The following is a 13,009-nucleotide window of genomic DNA, read 5'->3' as shown; positions in this document are numbered from 1 at the left end:
GACGGTCATTCTTTCCTCCTGTGACACGATTTTCTCTTGTTCGCAGGTGCTCGAACTTTTCCCATGTTGCAATCCACTTGACTAACGTCCATGTCCCATCGCCTCGGGATCTTCCAACCACAGTGGTTCTCGTGATACTGAAATCCGTTTTACCGAAGATCATAGGAGACTCGACCAATCTTCGAAGACAGTAAAAATGAAGAAAAAAGAAGAGTTGTAAGGTGAGAATCGATTTGTAGCTCAGCTAGAAAAAGAATTTTCCTTTGCAAAATTATACATTGTAATTATGTTTTCAAGAATAACCTACTTACCTCGATTTTATTCAATTAGTATTCTCTTCTCCATTTATTCCCCAAGTATATAATAGCCTCATATATGCAGGTTCACGGAGATCACACAAGCATGTTTCCCTCGAAAGTAAGATTTACAGTTTCCAGGAGGATGGTAAGGAAAATGCAAGTAACCGTGGCCTGTGTCCTGACGGAAGACGCGATACAAATCACTGTACCGTCTGGCGGTTTTAGCCGGCTTGCGTTAATTTCTCTAGCTAGGAAAATCCTAATTAATGAGGGCGCATTACGCGGCAGGGGGGAATTTGTTCAAGGCGCTAGGACGAAGGTCAGGACGGGGTCGAGAACTGGACCAGATTGGTTGAGGTGCGCTAGAGGAACGTGGCGGGCGGGTTACGTGCGGTGCAAAGGAACACGAGGAGAACGAGGAGCTAAGGGGAGTGTACCAACTAATCGGGTAATTTTTCCGGCATCAGTCGGTGAATATCAACGCCGGCGTTGAGCCCCCTGTGGCGTTAAGAACGACAAACGATCGCCGATCCATCTGGCTCAACGTGACTTCGTACACTCAGCCGTTCACCCTGTCGTCCCCACCCTGTCACCCTTCCTAACCTGTCCTATTCCCCCGGGGTTCGAGCCTCCAATCCCTTTTCCAGCTTGCGGAACGATCGACGGCCCTCGTAGACACCCCCTGTCCCCCTCTTTCGAATCGTGTTTTTCGAGCACGGAACTCACACGCACACACAAGCCACAGGAAGCTGATCGGGACAAGAACGGGATCGCCGTTTCGCACCCCTCGCAACGATCCTTTCTCAAGCGTGTCGAGATAATTGCTAGTTGGCCGAAGGGCATGAGCACGCGTGCTTGAACCTGCTGAAGGGAGCATTGTTGTAATCGGGAAACAGGTAGATAGCATCGGGCGGGGTCAATCGCGCGGAAAATCTAGGCGCAGGAAGTGGCTGTCACGCTTTCGTCTATTCGCTCTCTTTGTTTGCTGTTCTTGCTCGATAATCGTAAGGAGGCAGGGGATACGATTAGGTATGCGACAAGAGATGCCAGTTAAAATGCCTCTTCCATAAAGATACAGTGGAGTAGATACTTTGTGTAAGAAAACGCAAAGGCTAGGATGTTAAAAGAGTAAAAGCTAGGCCAATGGTCTATTTAACAGCGGCAACATGCAGCAGGCTGCATCGTACGTTACACGACATTCGCTTTCTGTAAAATTCAGTCCGAAGAGTGTTGGGACTAGATCTACGCGGGCGGGTACAACGTAGCAGCTTGCTCGCGGAGCGAAAAATATTTGAAAAACTTGTCGTAGATAGCAGAGACGCTCGTCTTTGATAATGTAACGAACAGGACACGGAATGTGGGCCGAGGGTGAATGTAGGAGAGCGGTAAGAGTGGCTTAGGGGCTCTTAATAATTCGGATGCACCGAAGTGCCTTGTACCTACTCGCCCGGTACTCTTCATATACATATATCTGCAGACACTTAGCGACCGTATAAGCTCAATATTCTGGCGGGAGAAGGGTTGGCAGGGTGCGGGGCGGGGACGGTGGTGGTGGAGAAGCACGTAAATTCGCGCTATGGCTGCCGCGTTGCTACAAGACTTTTATCGTGCAGAAACATTTACCGCGTGCCGCTCGACATTTGCATGCAAATGCGATCGCATCCCATCTTTTCCTCCCTTGTTTTCCTTCTCGCGAAGGTCAACGCGTTACGTTTCTCGTTCCATTACTTTTCCCGTTGCATCCTCTTCATCTCCGCTTTTCCTTTTCAGCTTAGAAATTAACGTTCGTTGTTCCTCCCTTGAACAAGCAGCTGATTTATTCCCCCATCCGCGAGCTATTCTCCGGCTCTTTTCTTTTTTATCCACTGTCCTTCGTTAGCCGCGTTGCGTCGCTTTTTCACGCGCTTGTCACCGCCGCGAAAAACGAGAAACATAATACTCGACGGCGAAAAAAACGGGCGAAAGCAATCACTGTCGTTCGTATATAAAGCACGGTTACCGATGCTATTCTACTCTCCGTATATTTGTTCTGTTATATACGCCATTCGACGACGTATCAACAGGTTTCGGGGTGCGAGAGATCCGTTGGCGATATTCGCGGGAAATCGTCTCCATTTATTTTCGTGTTCCGCGAAATAGGCGTTCAACCGATAAATCTTAAAGCGTAACGTTGATCAGGAATTATCGATGTTGCTTTGCCTTTTTTTTTTTTGTCTAGTCGTCGCCGCGATTTGTTTCGTCTCTCCATGACCAAAGGAGGAGAACGACTATACGATAAAGAATAATAGGGGCCATTGCCAGACGGAAACGAGGACTCGTGACTGAGGCTGCATCGTAGGGGATCAAATTTTATATTCTTCTATCTCTTTCGGTACCCCTGTCGTATACAAATTTATGTAAAAACTCCTTTCGACCCTCGATTTCATTCGGCACTGCTCAAAGTACATAGATGACACGTGAAAGCGATGCTATTTCATAAATGCGAAGCGTAGAACATTTTAGTTAAAGTACCGTGGACCTTAATGAACGATCATTTCCATCGAAAGGAAATTCCAAACAAATTCCCATAAACTAGCCTTCCATTTTACCTTGTCATTGAATTTTCGTAAAACAAGTAAAACCCAATCGCCAGAAATCGAGACCCTGTCGAACTTCTGCCGCGCTAAATGCACTCGGATAAAGTTCTCCAAATTTCATCAGATAAGTGGGCAACAGAAATTTCCCAATAATGGCACTTGTCGCAGGCATTAAGCCAGCTCGAAAATAAAGAAGTATAGAAAACAGAAGAAACAGAGGCGACAAAGAAGAGACTGGAATTTGGTAGGTGACGTATCGAGTTGCGATGGATGGCTCTACGTTCAAGGGAGGATTCCCCCCTTTGGTGGCGGTGCCGCGAGTCTGGTTGGATATGCATAGCGCTGCGGTCATTTGTAACGCTGAGCCCCTCTAGCAAGTCTAACGGAGCTTTTCGCGGCGGTGACCCATCCCGCCATCCCCGCAGACCGCCACCAACACCATCAGCCACTTTTCTTTCGCGTTGGGGTTGACGTCACGAGAGAAAGCGACGTATCACCCGCCGGCAGTCATCCGGCGGCTCGCAAAACCCGTCTGACACGACGTGACTCGCGACGTTAACCGGAGACAGGAAACGGCAACGGGGGAGGAAATAAAGAAAGGAAAGTGAAGGAAGAAAATCTAACGACAGAGAGCAAGAGAGAGAGAGAGAAAGGCGTGTCGAGACTGGAGAAGGTGGGAACGGAGGAAGACAAAGGGACGAGTTTGCCGCGCCCTGACCCGCCGTTTCCCAGTTTGCCCCGTTCCGTGTCGAGAAAAGAACCCGACGATCCCCCGTCCCTTCCCATCTTTGCCTTGTCCTTACCCTTTCTTGTCTTCCGCATCCGGCAATTTCATTGCATCGGACGGAAAACGTGTCTCGCGGAGATAATGAAGCTGACGAGGGAAAAACTACACCTGGCCAGCGGAGCTGCGAGCGGATAAGTGCCTAGCCGTTTCTGGAGGACATTAAACGCGCGGATTGTTATCGTCGTCATCAAGTTTTACTAAAATGGGCGGAAAAATATTCCATCTCTGGATTGCAATTTAAATGCCTTGGACATGGATCTCTTTACAACCTGCTTCATTGATATTTATGAAATTTTTTGAATCGAGATACATATTATTGCTAAATTTTTAAACCAGCGAGCACATTCTACAAATGGAAATATTGTAGAAGCCCCCTACTGGAAATCATTATATTCACATTATCCCCGGTGCATTATTATTTTTAACGAACTGAAAGTGCTATCATAAAAGTGGGTCGTTTCATAATTAGTAACGTCACCGATAATTACCATTACCGCTGCGCGAGGAGAATTACCGAGCCAATTTATTTCGAATAAGCGAGTTCTTCGAAACATGCTATCGCTCGGTAAAGCACTTTCTCGTGTTCATATAGCGATCCCGTAATTTCGCCTAACTACTTCACCGTTCGATAGTAACTTTGATAGCCGAAGTATTGTCTTCGCTTTTGTAGCTAATAACGCGTGTCTGCTTTCCTCGGTTTCGCAGAATTTTGGATCAAGGCGTTCCAGCATTTTGAACGCTGCCAGAGGTCGAAAGCCAGAGCAGAACCTTGGCGGACCATTACGATAATCCTGTTGGACCTCTGGTGCCCGGGATTTGACTTCGGGCAAAGCGGTGATGGAGCGAGCATTAAATTTATCCCTGTTCGAGGTTGTGTCATATGTACGAAGATCGCAAAGAAGGCATGAAGATCGCAATCCACATATTTTCTACATCGAATGCTTCGTCGGGGTTTAGTCTCGCACCACCGTGCCAGCAAGGTGGAAAGAAGCAACGTTGAAAATATTTTTATTGTCGCGTCTCGTGACTACTCCGCGTTATCGGAAAAGAAAGTTACTATCGGATTTTGCTGTGTACTTTTTATTCGGTCATTTATCGTCTACCACCACGAGCAAGTTGCTTTGTTTTTATAGCGATTTCCTTTTACGTATAAAAGGAGAGATGAGTAGTATTTAGGGGCAACTTCCTCCCTGTTAAACTTGTGCATCACAATTTTATGGAATTTTTTGCAAAGAAATTATTTCGGCGTAAGCTCGTGGTTGCGGCTTGATCTGCGAGCCCATTAATAATCTGGAGAATCGTAATGCCGATAATTTTTCTGTTCGAAGAGTAGCCCCTTTCAGCGAAAGAGTATTCATCCATATTCCACGCCGTCATAAAAGCCCCACACGCGCTTCTTCCGCAGATATTTTTCTTGGTGGTTTGCCAAGAGATGTCTCTTTCATTCCTCGTAAAGTTCGAGGAATATAAGTGTACTGCACCGCAGTGCTGCGCTCAGTGTTCAGGATTCCTTCTATTCCTGATTAGTTAATAATTTCGAATGGAACAACGATCAATTTAATTTTCAGACTGTAAATTTAATCTTCACTTATTCAAAATATTTTATTCAGAAAGCATTTTCAACTAAAGTATAACGATTAGACTAATTAAGTTGTTAAAGGAATAATTGAAATTAATGTTATAGCTATGTTTCTATTCTCTTCGATAGGGGTAATAGTACTCACAGCTATCGGAAGGAGACGTTTTCGGGATGATATCGATTTCCCATTACGTTCTAAGCCACGTCCTGCAAGACATTCAATTGATCTTGGTAGCACACATTTGTCGCTACACGGTACGAGGAACCCCACTTTCGCGGGCCTGTCATATTCTGCGGTCGATCTCCCTTTCCTCGGCTCTTCCACTCTATTTTTGAGATTCGTTCGCTCTTATGATCTCTTGAAAAATGTTCGACCGCTTCGTGTAAATCCATTTCATCCGCCCATTCATCCGGGACCCCCCTTATCCACATACAAGCCTCCACGTAGAACCGATGAGAAATCTATGAACCGTGCGCCCGCACACCCCTCCTGCCTTTCGAACCACTCAATTAATTCAATCAATACAGCGCTCCTCTGTCACAAACACGCGGCCCCCTACTTTTCAAGAGCTCTCCTCGTAACCCTTCGCCGTCTTAAAAATTTTGAACCGCAGGAAGATAATCGTCTCCTTCCTCAGCGTGAAACTAATTGTTCTCAGATGTCATCGGCAAGTTTTTCGGGATCGAAGATTATTTCCAGTGGAATAGAACGTCGAGCAAGCTCCATATTTTCGCTGTCTCGCGATAAGAAGCCATCCATGGGCCTGAATCCAGCACGAGAGCGGAGATTTTCGAAAATCGTTCACTCGGAGGTGGAATCCGACCGAAGTGGCTGTGAATAGCAGATAAGCGAGGGAAGTTCTTCGAGAACGCGTCGTGTCTCGCGATGAACTATCGCCGCAGACAATCGCGCGGCTCGCTTAAATGCGCGCTCTCGCATTCGACTCGCGGACTCTTCTCATTTATTCAAGCACGGAATCTCATAAAGCCGGTTGAAGATCGATGAACAGCGAATCTCACATTCGTTCTGCCGCTTTACTGACGGAGCATGGAGGGCAAGAGAGAGACAGAGAGAGAGAGAGAAAGAGAGAGGTAGAAGAAGGTTTCTTCCTAGCGAAATCTGCTTCAAGGGATTTTCATCGGAACGTGAAACGTTTTTCAAGGCAACACCATCGTGAAAACGTCGGCTGACGGATGGCGGAGGCTCTTTATCTCGCGGAGGATGCGGTCTTTATCGGGTCGGAAAGTACGTTAGCCACTGGTATCCCGGTAAGATTAGGATGTCGAGAATTGGTAAGTTAGGTTAGGCGGTCGTTTGGTTGGCGCAGATAAAGCGGAACGAAGCCTCGAGCCCGGATTCCCAAGTTTGCGAACTTCGTTTCACTTGAAACCGATAATAAGGATAATAGGGGGATAGAGGCAACCGTTGTTCGTCGGTTTCTACGCTTTGAATATCCTCATTGCGGGAAAAGTGTAAGGAAGAAGGGATGGGTAACGATGAAGAAGAGAAGGGCTGCAGATAACGCTATCATATTTGAACAAGTACGCAGTCATTATTAAGTACAAAATCTTGGCGTATTAGTGTTGTTTTCCTTCTGGACGCATACAACCTTAACATTTTTTCAGTCATTGTTTTTACCATTTTCTGTGTGAAGTCTTTAAATCTTTTGCCCCCAAATCTCAGGCGACTGAATCTGAAATTTAAAAATATCTGCAAACTCTTTACCAGTTATCTCCACCAGTTATCTCCACCTGTCAAACCGTTCACAACTGATGAAGTTAAATTGATGATATAAACTCTAAAAATGCTCCTCTACATGACTTAATCTCCGGTAAAATAGTCAAAGACCTTCCTAAGAAAAGTATCGCATTACTTATGTCGATATTCAATATAGTATACTACGTACTGGTCATTTTTTTAATCAGTGAAAAACATCACACATTATAGTAATAAATAAACCTGCTAAATTTCCACACGAAGTATCATCATACCGTTCTATCAGCCTTCTACCAATTCTCTAACTATTTGAAAAACGGTTGCTGAAACGTATAGAACCTATGCTAATTGTATCAAATATAATACCTGAACATTAATTTGGCTTTAGAAGATAGCACTCTACTCTCCAACATATTCATAGAATAGTCGATCATATAAAAAAAGATCTAGAAAACAAACGTTATTTTTCAACTGCCTTTCTAGACATAAAACAGGCATTTGACAAAGTCTGGCATCCCGGTATTCTTTATAAGCTAAGAAAACTAGTCCCACATTGTCTTTATATCATACTACAATCATAACTCATAGAAAATTGAAAGCTTGATTTCAGGATATAATTACTCCAGCCTATTCAATCAACCCTGGAGTCCCACAGGGAAGTCTGCTTGGACCCTTGTATCTAATATGTACTGCAGATATACCAACTTCTACAAAAGTAATCACAGCCACATTTACAGATGACACCACAATTCTTGCCTCTCACAACGATCCCTTCGAAGCTATCAAAAACTTGTAAGAACATCTGAACAATAGTTCATACGACTTTTACCATATGCAAGAAAACAATGATCTAATATAACCACAATGAGTTACTTCACATGCCATGATAAACAACAACAAATTTACTTATAATTCCGTAATAGGAATAGATTGTAAATACTATAAGTCAATAAAAAACAATTTTCTTTGTCCTTAGAAATAGTTGTATCTTACCTTGTATATAAACCTATCACATTATACGCCCATATGATAACGACTTTTAAAGTAGAGGCTTCGAACGAACCCATGAAATTAACGGTTGACTGTCGTTAAGCAGACGGTACTCTCCCTTTCTTCCCTGCTTTTGATCGTTCCCATGAACTTCGCGCGAACTGTAATTTCCACAGCGATAAGTATTTTTTAACGATGCGCAGTTTTTTAATATTCCGCCGCCACTTACTGGATCGCGACCGTCTATTTCGTAAACCGCTTAAAAGAAGAGGGTGAAAGCAAGCGAGGGGATCGAAAGAAGATTATTAGAGCGCACGTGATAATTTCGTAAGAAACGTCGAACGTTTTCCACCTCTCTGACCAGTAACCTTTTCATCATTACAAAGCAACATTTGCCCCTGTTCGCCGCTGATTTCCAACCCTATCAGCCGGCTTTTTAGAACGCTGGGCCAACCCCTGCCGTTTTTCAAGAATCTCGTGAATTAAACACAAAGTTGATAAACCCGAAAGAATGTTTGGATTTTCTGGCGAGATGCTGCCGAGGAGAGTTGCGGAAGCTGCAGAGGGTGGCGACGGAGGGCGGCAAAGCATTCCGATCCCCGAGTGTGCTTCCCTCGAGGATGCCGTACCGCAATGACGTGTGGTTGTATCAGCAGGCAGTGTACACACGCGCTTTCACATGCACAAACGCAGAGTTGCGCACGCGTATCGAGCGCACACGAATTTTCCTCCGTGCAGATATGGTGTACGCAAACACGCGGATATACTCGGGATGCGCATCATATTCGCTCGCATATATTATGAGCATTTTCGGGGCCGAGATAACGATTTTCGTGAACGTTGAGAGCATGATGCAGATTCCAGAAAGCTAATAGCAAGGATAGGATTGCAGAAGTAGCTGAGTCTCCTCCTAACACTCTGTTTCAACGAAGATGAAGCCATCATTTTTATTTGTGACCACTTTGCGATATTTGAAATGTCTTGCAGACAAAATTTTAAATTTCCTTCCTACTTAGATTTGAGCAGAATTTTTCAAGAGACGCTCGAACATTTTATCAGCGAGCTGGATTAAAGGTAAACGAAAAATTGGCGGCGTCGATATTGACAAGGCTGTTTGAGAAAATAACCAGCAGCCGCTGAATAAGGAATTCATTGGTGAAAAGATTCTGTGTATACTCCGAAGATGTACCCCTCAGGATATACTAGTAGAGCAACGCATATTATATTTCGAGGGAGATGCGAGGAGCGTGTTCCGAAAAGGGGGATGCGCATCAGGTTGATAATAGCGGGACGCATATACGGAAAACCTGTAATCCCTGTCGTCGTTCGATCGTAAAATATGAGGAGAGGAGTATCGACCATAAGATTGTATTTGCCGTTCGGATGTTGCATGCTTGGCAAAAATGGTGGTGGAATAGAGTCAAGGAAGGTAGCAGGAAGATACGCGGTAGGCTGTAGGGATGCAAGAAGTTGTAACTGTAGGGATGAGGTGACAGAGGATGGATGGAATGTCAGTTCCTCGGTAAAAACAGGCAACAGCGCGACCAAGAAGGATGACACATAGGTGACAGCTGAAAAAAGTATGATATATTAGCTGCCATTAGGTAAGGAGCACCGAGTTCGTGTAACTTGCCTCTAAGCTTCAACTAATGGTGCGCAAGGGTCAGGGATTTCTTTTGGAGTCCCGAAACTTCGCGAAGGTGCAATCAAACAGAGATCTACTGACACTTTTCATTCTGTATTGAAAATTTTCTTGCAATTTTCTCCTTTGTACTTAATCGAAACGAATAAAGCAATAAATTCCAAGTAATCTAGACAATTTTTATTTTAATGAATTTTCAATAACTTTAAACGCAAGTTCGTTTTTCGTTTCGCTACTTTCGAACCTAGAATCTAGGTCGCGTCAATGATATTTTCGAACTGAACGATTTTATCTCGCCTCAATTTTCCCAGGAAACTGAATTAACGTCCCTCTGAAAGTGGTTGCACGCGTTCGCAATTTCGACGTACATCAAGGCGATGAATCTTCACGAAGTTACACGTATTGACGCGTTGCAATGATCACCATCGATCCTGCGCTTCAACGAAAGTGCACGTTCGCGAGCAATGCTGTGATCAAAATGACTTCGATCGTTTCGATCATGGACGCGCGACGACCTCGCGAGCAGCCAGCCGCTTTAAATTAATTAGAAACGATTCGAGATTCTCAACTAGCGCCATAGGCGATGGAAATTAGATGACAAATCGGGCAAGTTAATTGCAGCCGACGTCGCTTTACAGTCAGCCATACCGAGTTACGTGCCAAACCGAACCGTAAGTATGCGACCGACATTGCCATTCGATCATCGTAGCTGGTTGTGCCGTGGTATAACGAGTCATCGGACTTGGAGGCCTACCAATGACGAAGGAAATGAATTATGCAGTCCATTCGATGGATTATGGTGCCTCGAGGATGTAGATTGACGCGCGAGTGCCAGCGACTTATTAGCCCCGACTTATATCCAGCACGGTATGTATGCGTATGCAATCCACCGAGGATTCCTGATGCGTGTAATCATTGCTGTTTCGATCGACCTGCCTCTAGTCTGTGCTTATAAAAAACCTCGTGTGCTATTTCTATCCATGTCGTTAAGAATATCCTAACAGATGTTTCACGTATAAACTCCTCGTTTTTCCTCGACTAATTAGAGATCATTATTGCTCCATTTTCACACCCACGTGCGTACCTACTCGAGACCATGCGGTGCATCTCGGCAATTACTCACCAGCCATAGACGGCAAACCATCCCACGGGCGACTACCATTAATCGGCGACCCTCGTGCTTTGAAAGTTTCCTTGCTTCCATATTTCACCGACTTAAATCGCGGGTCAAGATAAATGCTTTAAAAATCCCCGCAGCCGTTCGTATCAGGACGCTGTCGGATCCCAGCAACGTGATTGCGCTATATGAAGTTCAAGAGAGAGCACGCGTGAATCATAGATGGTAGAGTATGATCGTCGAAAACGTGCTCGTGTCACCGTGCTTGCTTTCTCGACGAGGTCCTTCTTCCTCGTGGCTCGAGACGTCGACAACCACGCTTCCTCGGCTGGTGAGCATTGTTGCCTGTCGCAGTATCGTCCCCATTGTCTACGAAGACGAGGGTGTGCGCGCCACTATCTTCCAGGCCCCCGTTAATGCACGTAAGGGTGGTAACCTGGCGTCATCTTGCCCCGTAAACACTCGCACGTAAATTCGGGCTGAGTGCACGCCTCCCTGTATGCCGAAATGAGCTCGTGTTGGGTCGAGGATCCTGCTCCTGCAGGGATTCTCAGTTTTATCTGTGACCAGCCGAGGATTATCATCTTCCTTCTGCCTGGTAGAGATGTCACGGTCTGAACGAGTGACTTTAGATGTGAGAAAGCTTTGAGTATGGAACCCAATGAATATGAATCTCCAAGTTCTAAATAATAGAAATCAATTACGATGGTTCTGACGATAGTTGTCACTAGGAATCGCGCGATCTTGTGATTACCTAGGGTTAATTCCAACAGAAAGATACTATCGCCGTATGATGATGATTACGAGGGCCAAAAATGGTCGTCGTGGGAACGGAACATCTAATTTCGCTAAGGAGAGACCGCATCTCGTTAAGATTAGTAGAAGATTCTGGTCGCGTTGGAGGCGCTCGAGGAAAAAGGAAAAGAATCTTCATATACCTCCTTACCACGGTCTGTATCCATGGACTCACAATGCCGTTGAAGTTGTTCCGGTATATAGGATGGAGAGGGAGCCGAGGATGATGATAAAGCGTGGCTTTTGATTCGTCGTAAAGTAAGATAAAGTTCCAGGGCACGGAAATGTGAAAACGCGGACGAGCCGTTGTGCGAAACGCGGGTTCGAGGTTCCTCCGTGTCTTCGCGAGAAGTTGCGGTCGCGTACACTCACGCAGCCGTGCAAGGACGAGGAGTTACGTCCGTACTCCCCGCGGTACTTATATCCGAAGCACGTTATCACAGGTTCCCCTTCGCGAGGGTTGCCATCCTCGTACCTTCCGCTTCTTTATGTTACGGCCAATTCTGTATTCTCCAGACGTTACGTCTTTCCTCTTTTTCTCACCTCCCTGTCCCTCTGACGCGATGTCCGTTCTTTATCTCTCGCTCGCGCCCACTCTTTCCACTGTCTCTCGGTGTTCGTCCCTCCAGCCTCGTCTTCCCTTTCGCCCTTCCCACCTTCGTCCTCGGGCATGGCTGGCCCGCTCACTTTTCCTTTCTACGGGAACCGGAAGCCGGGACCTGAAATATCTCACCGACCGAAATATTTTACGGTTTCGTGAGCGCACGAGTAGACTGGTTCCCTTCGGGGGGTCATCCCAGCCCCAATGCCGCAAACTCTCCTGTCTAGCACCGCGCGTCCCCGTCGTCAGATAAGAAAAAATGTACACGCGAATCTCATTTTACCACTTACCCTAACCCTACGGGCAGCCAGTCACCCTAGAACCCCTGGTCTCGACCCTGCCACCGGCGCACGGTTGCACGATCCCAGTCTGCGATACACAGTCAGCTATAATTTACGCGACAACGAATCGCGATAAATACAGGCGGGCTGGGATTCGTTCTTTTGAATGAAATTTTATTTCTGAAATCACACTGTTAAACTTTCATCGTGGTATACGTATAAGAATTCCGTATTTTTTATTTAGCAATATGTCAATTGGTCTTGACTATTCATTATTTACCGATACAATCTTTTATGTGCTGCGGGTCGCTGACAGAAACTACTGCAATCTCTCCAGGGACCGATCCCTGCCTGACTGTCAGTTATGAAGGAACGAGAGGACAAAGTGAAAATATCCGGGCTCACGTAGCGACCACATTGTCGGAATTACGTGCAGCGTAAGAGGCCACAGAGCTCCTAAGACGCAATGACCCGAATTGAAGCAATTAAGAACGAGTTACGTCGCGGTTTGAAAGTAAAGGTCGCGCATGTCACGCCCGCCGCGCGTTACACACGACCGCCATAAAACTGGCCGCCCCCTGGCCCCGGTAGTGGGAGCACATAAGTAGCGTAATTATTTTTTCGG

Source organism: Calliopsis andreniformis, chromosome 2, assembly GCF_051401765.1.
Source record: "Calliopsis andreniformis isolate RMS-2024a chromosome 2, iyCalAndr_principal, whole genome shotgun sequence".
Taxonomy (NCBI): domain Eukaryota; kingdom Metazoa; phylum Arthropoda; class Insecta; order Hymenoptera; family Andrenidae; genus Calliopsis; species Calliopsis andreniformis.
Note: the sequence above shows the minus strand (reverse complement) of the source record.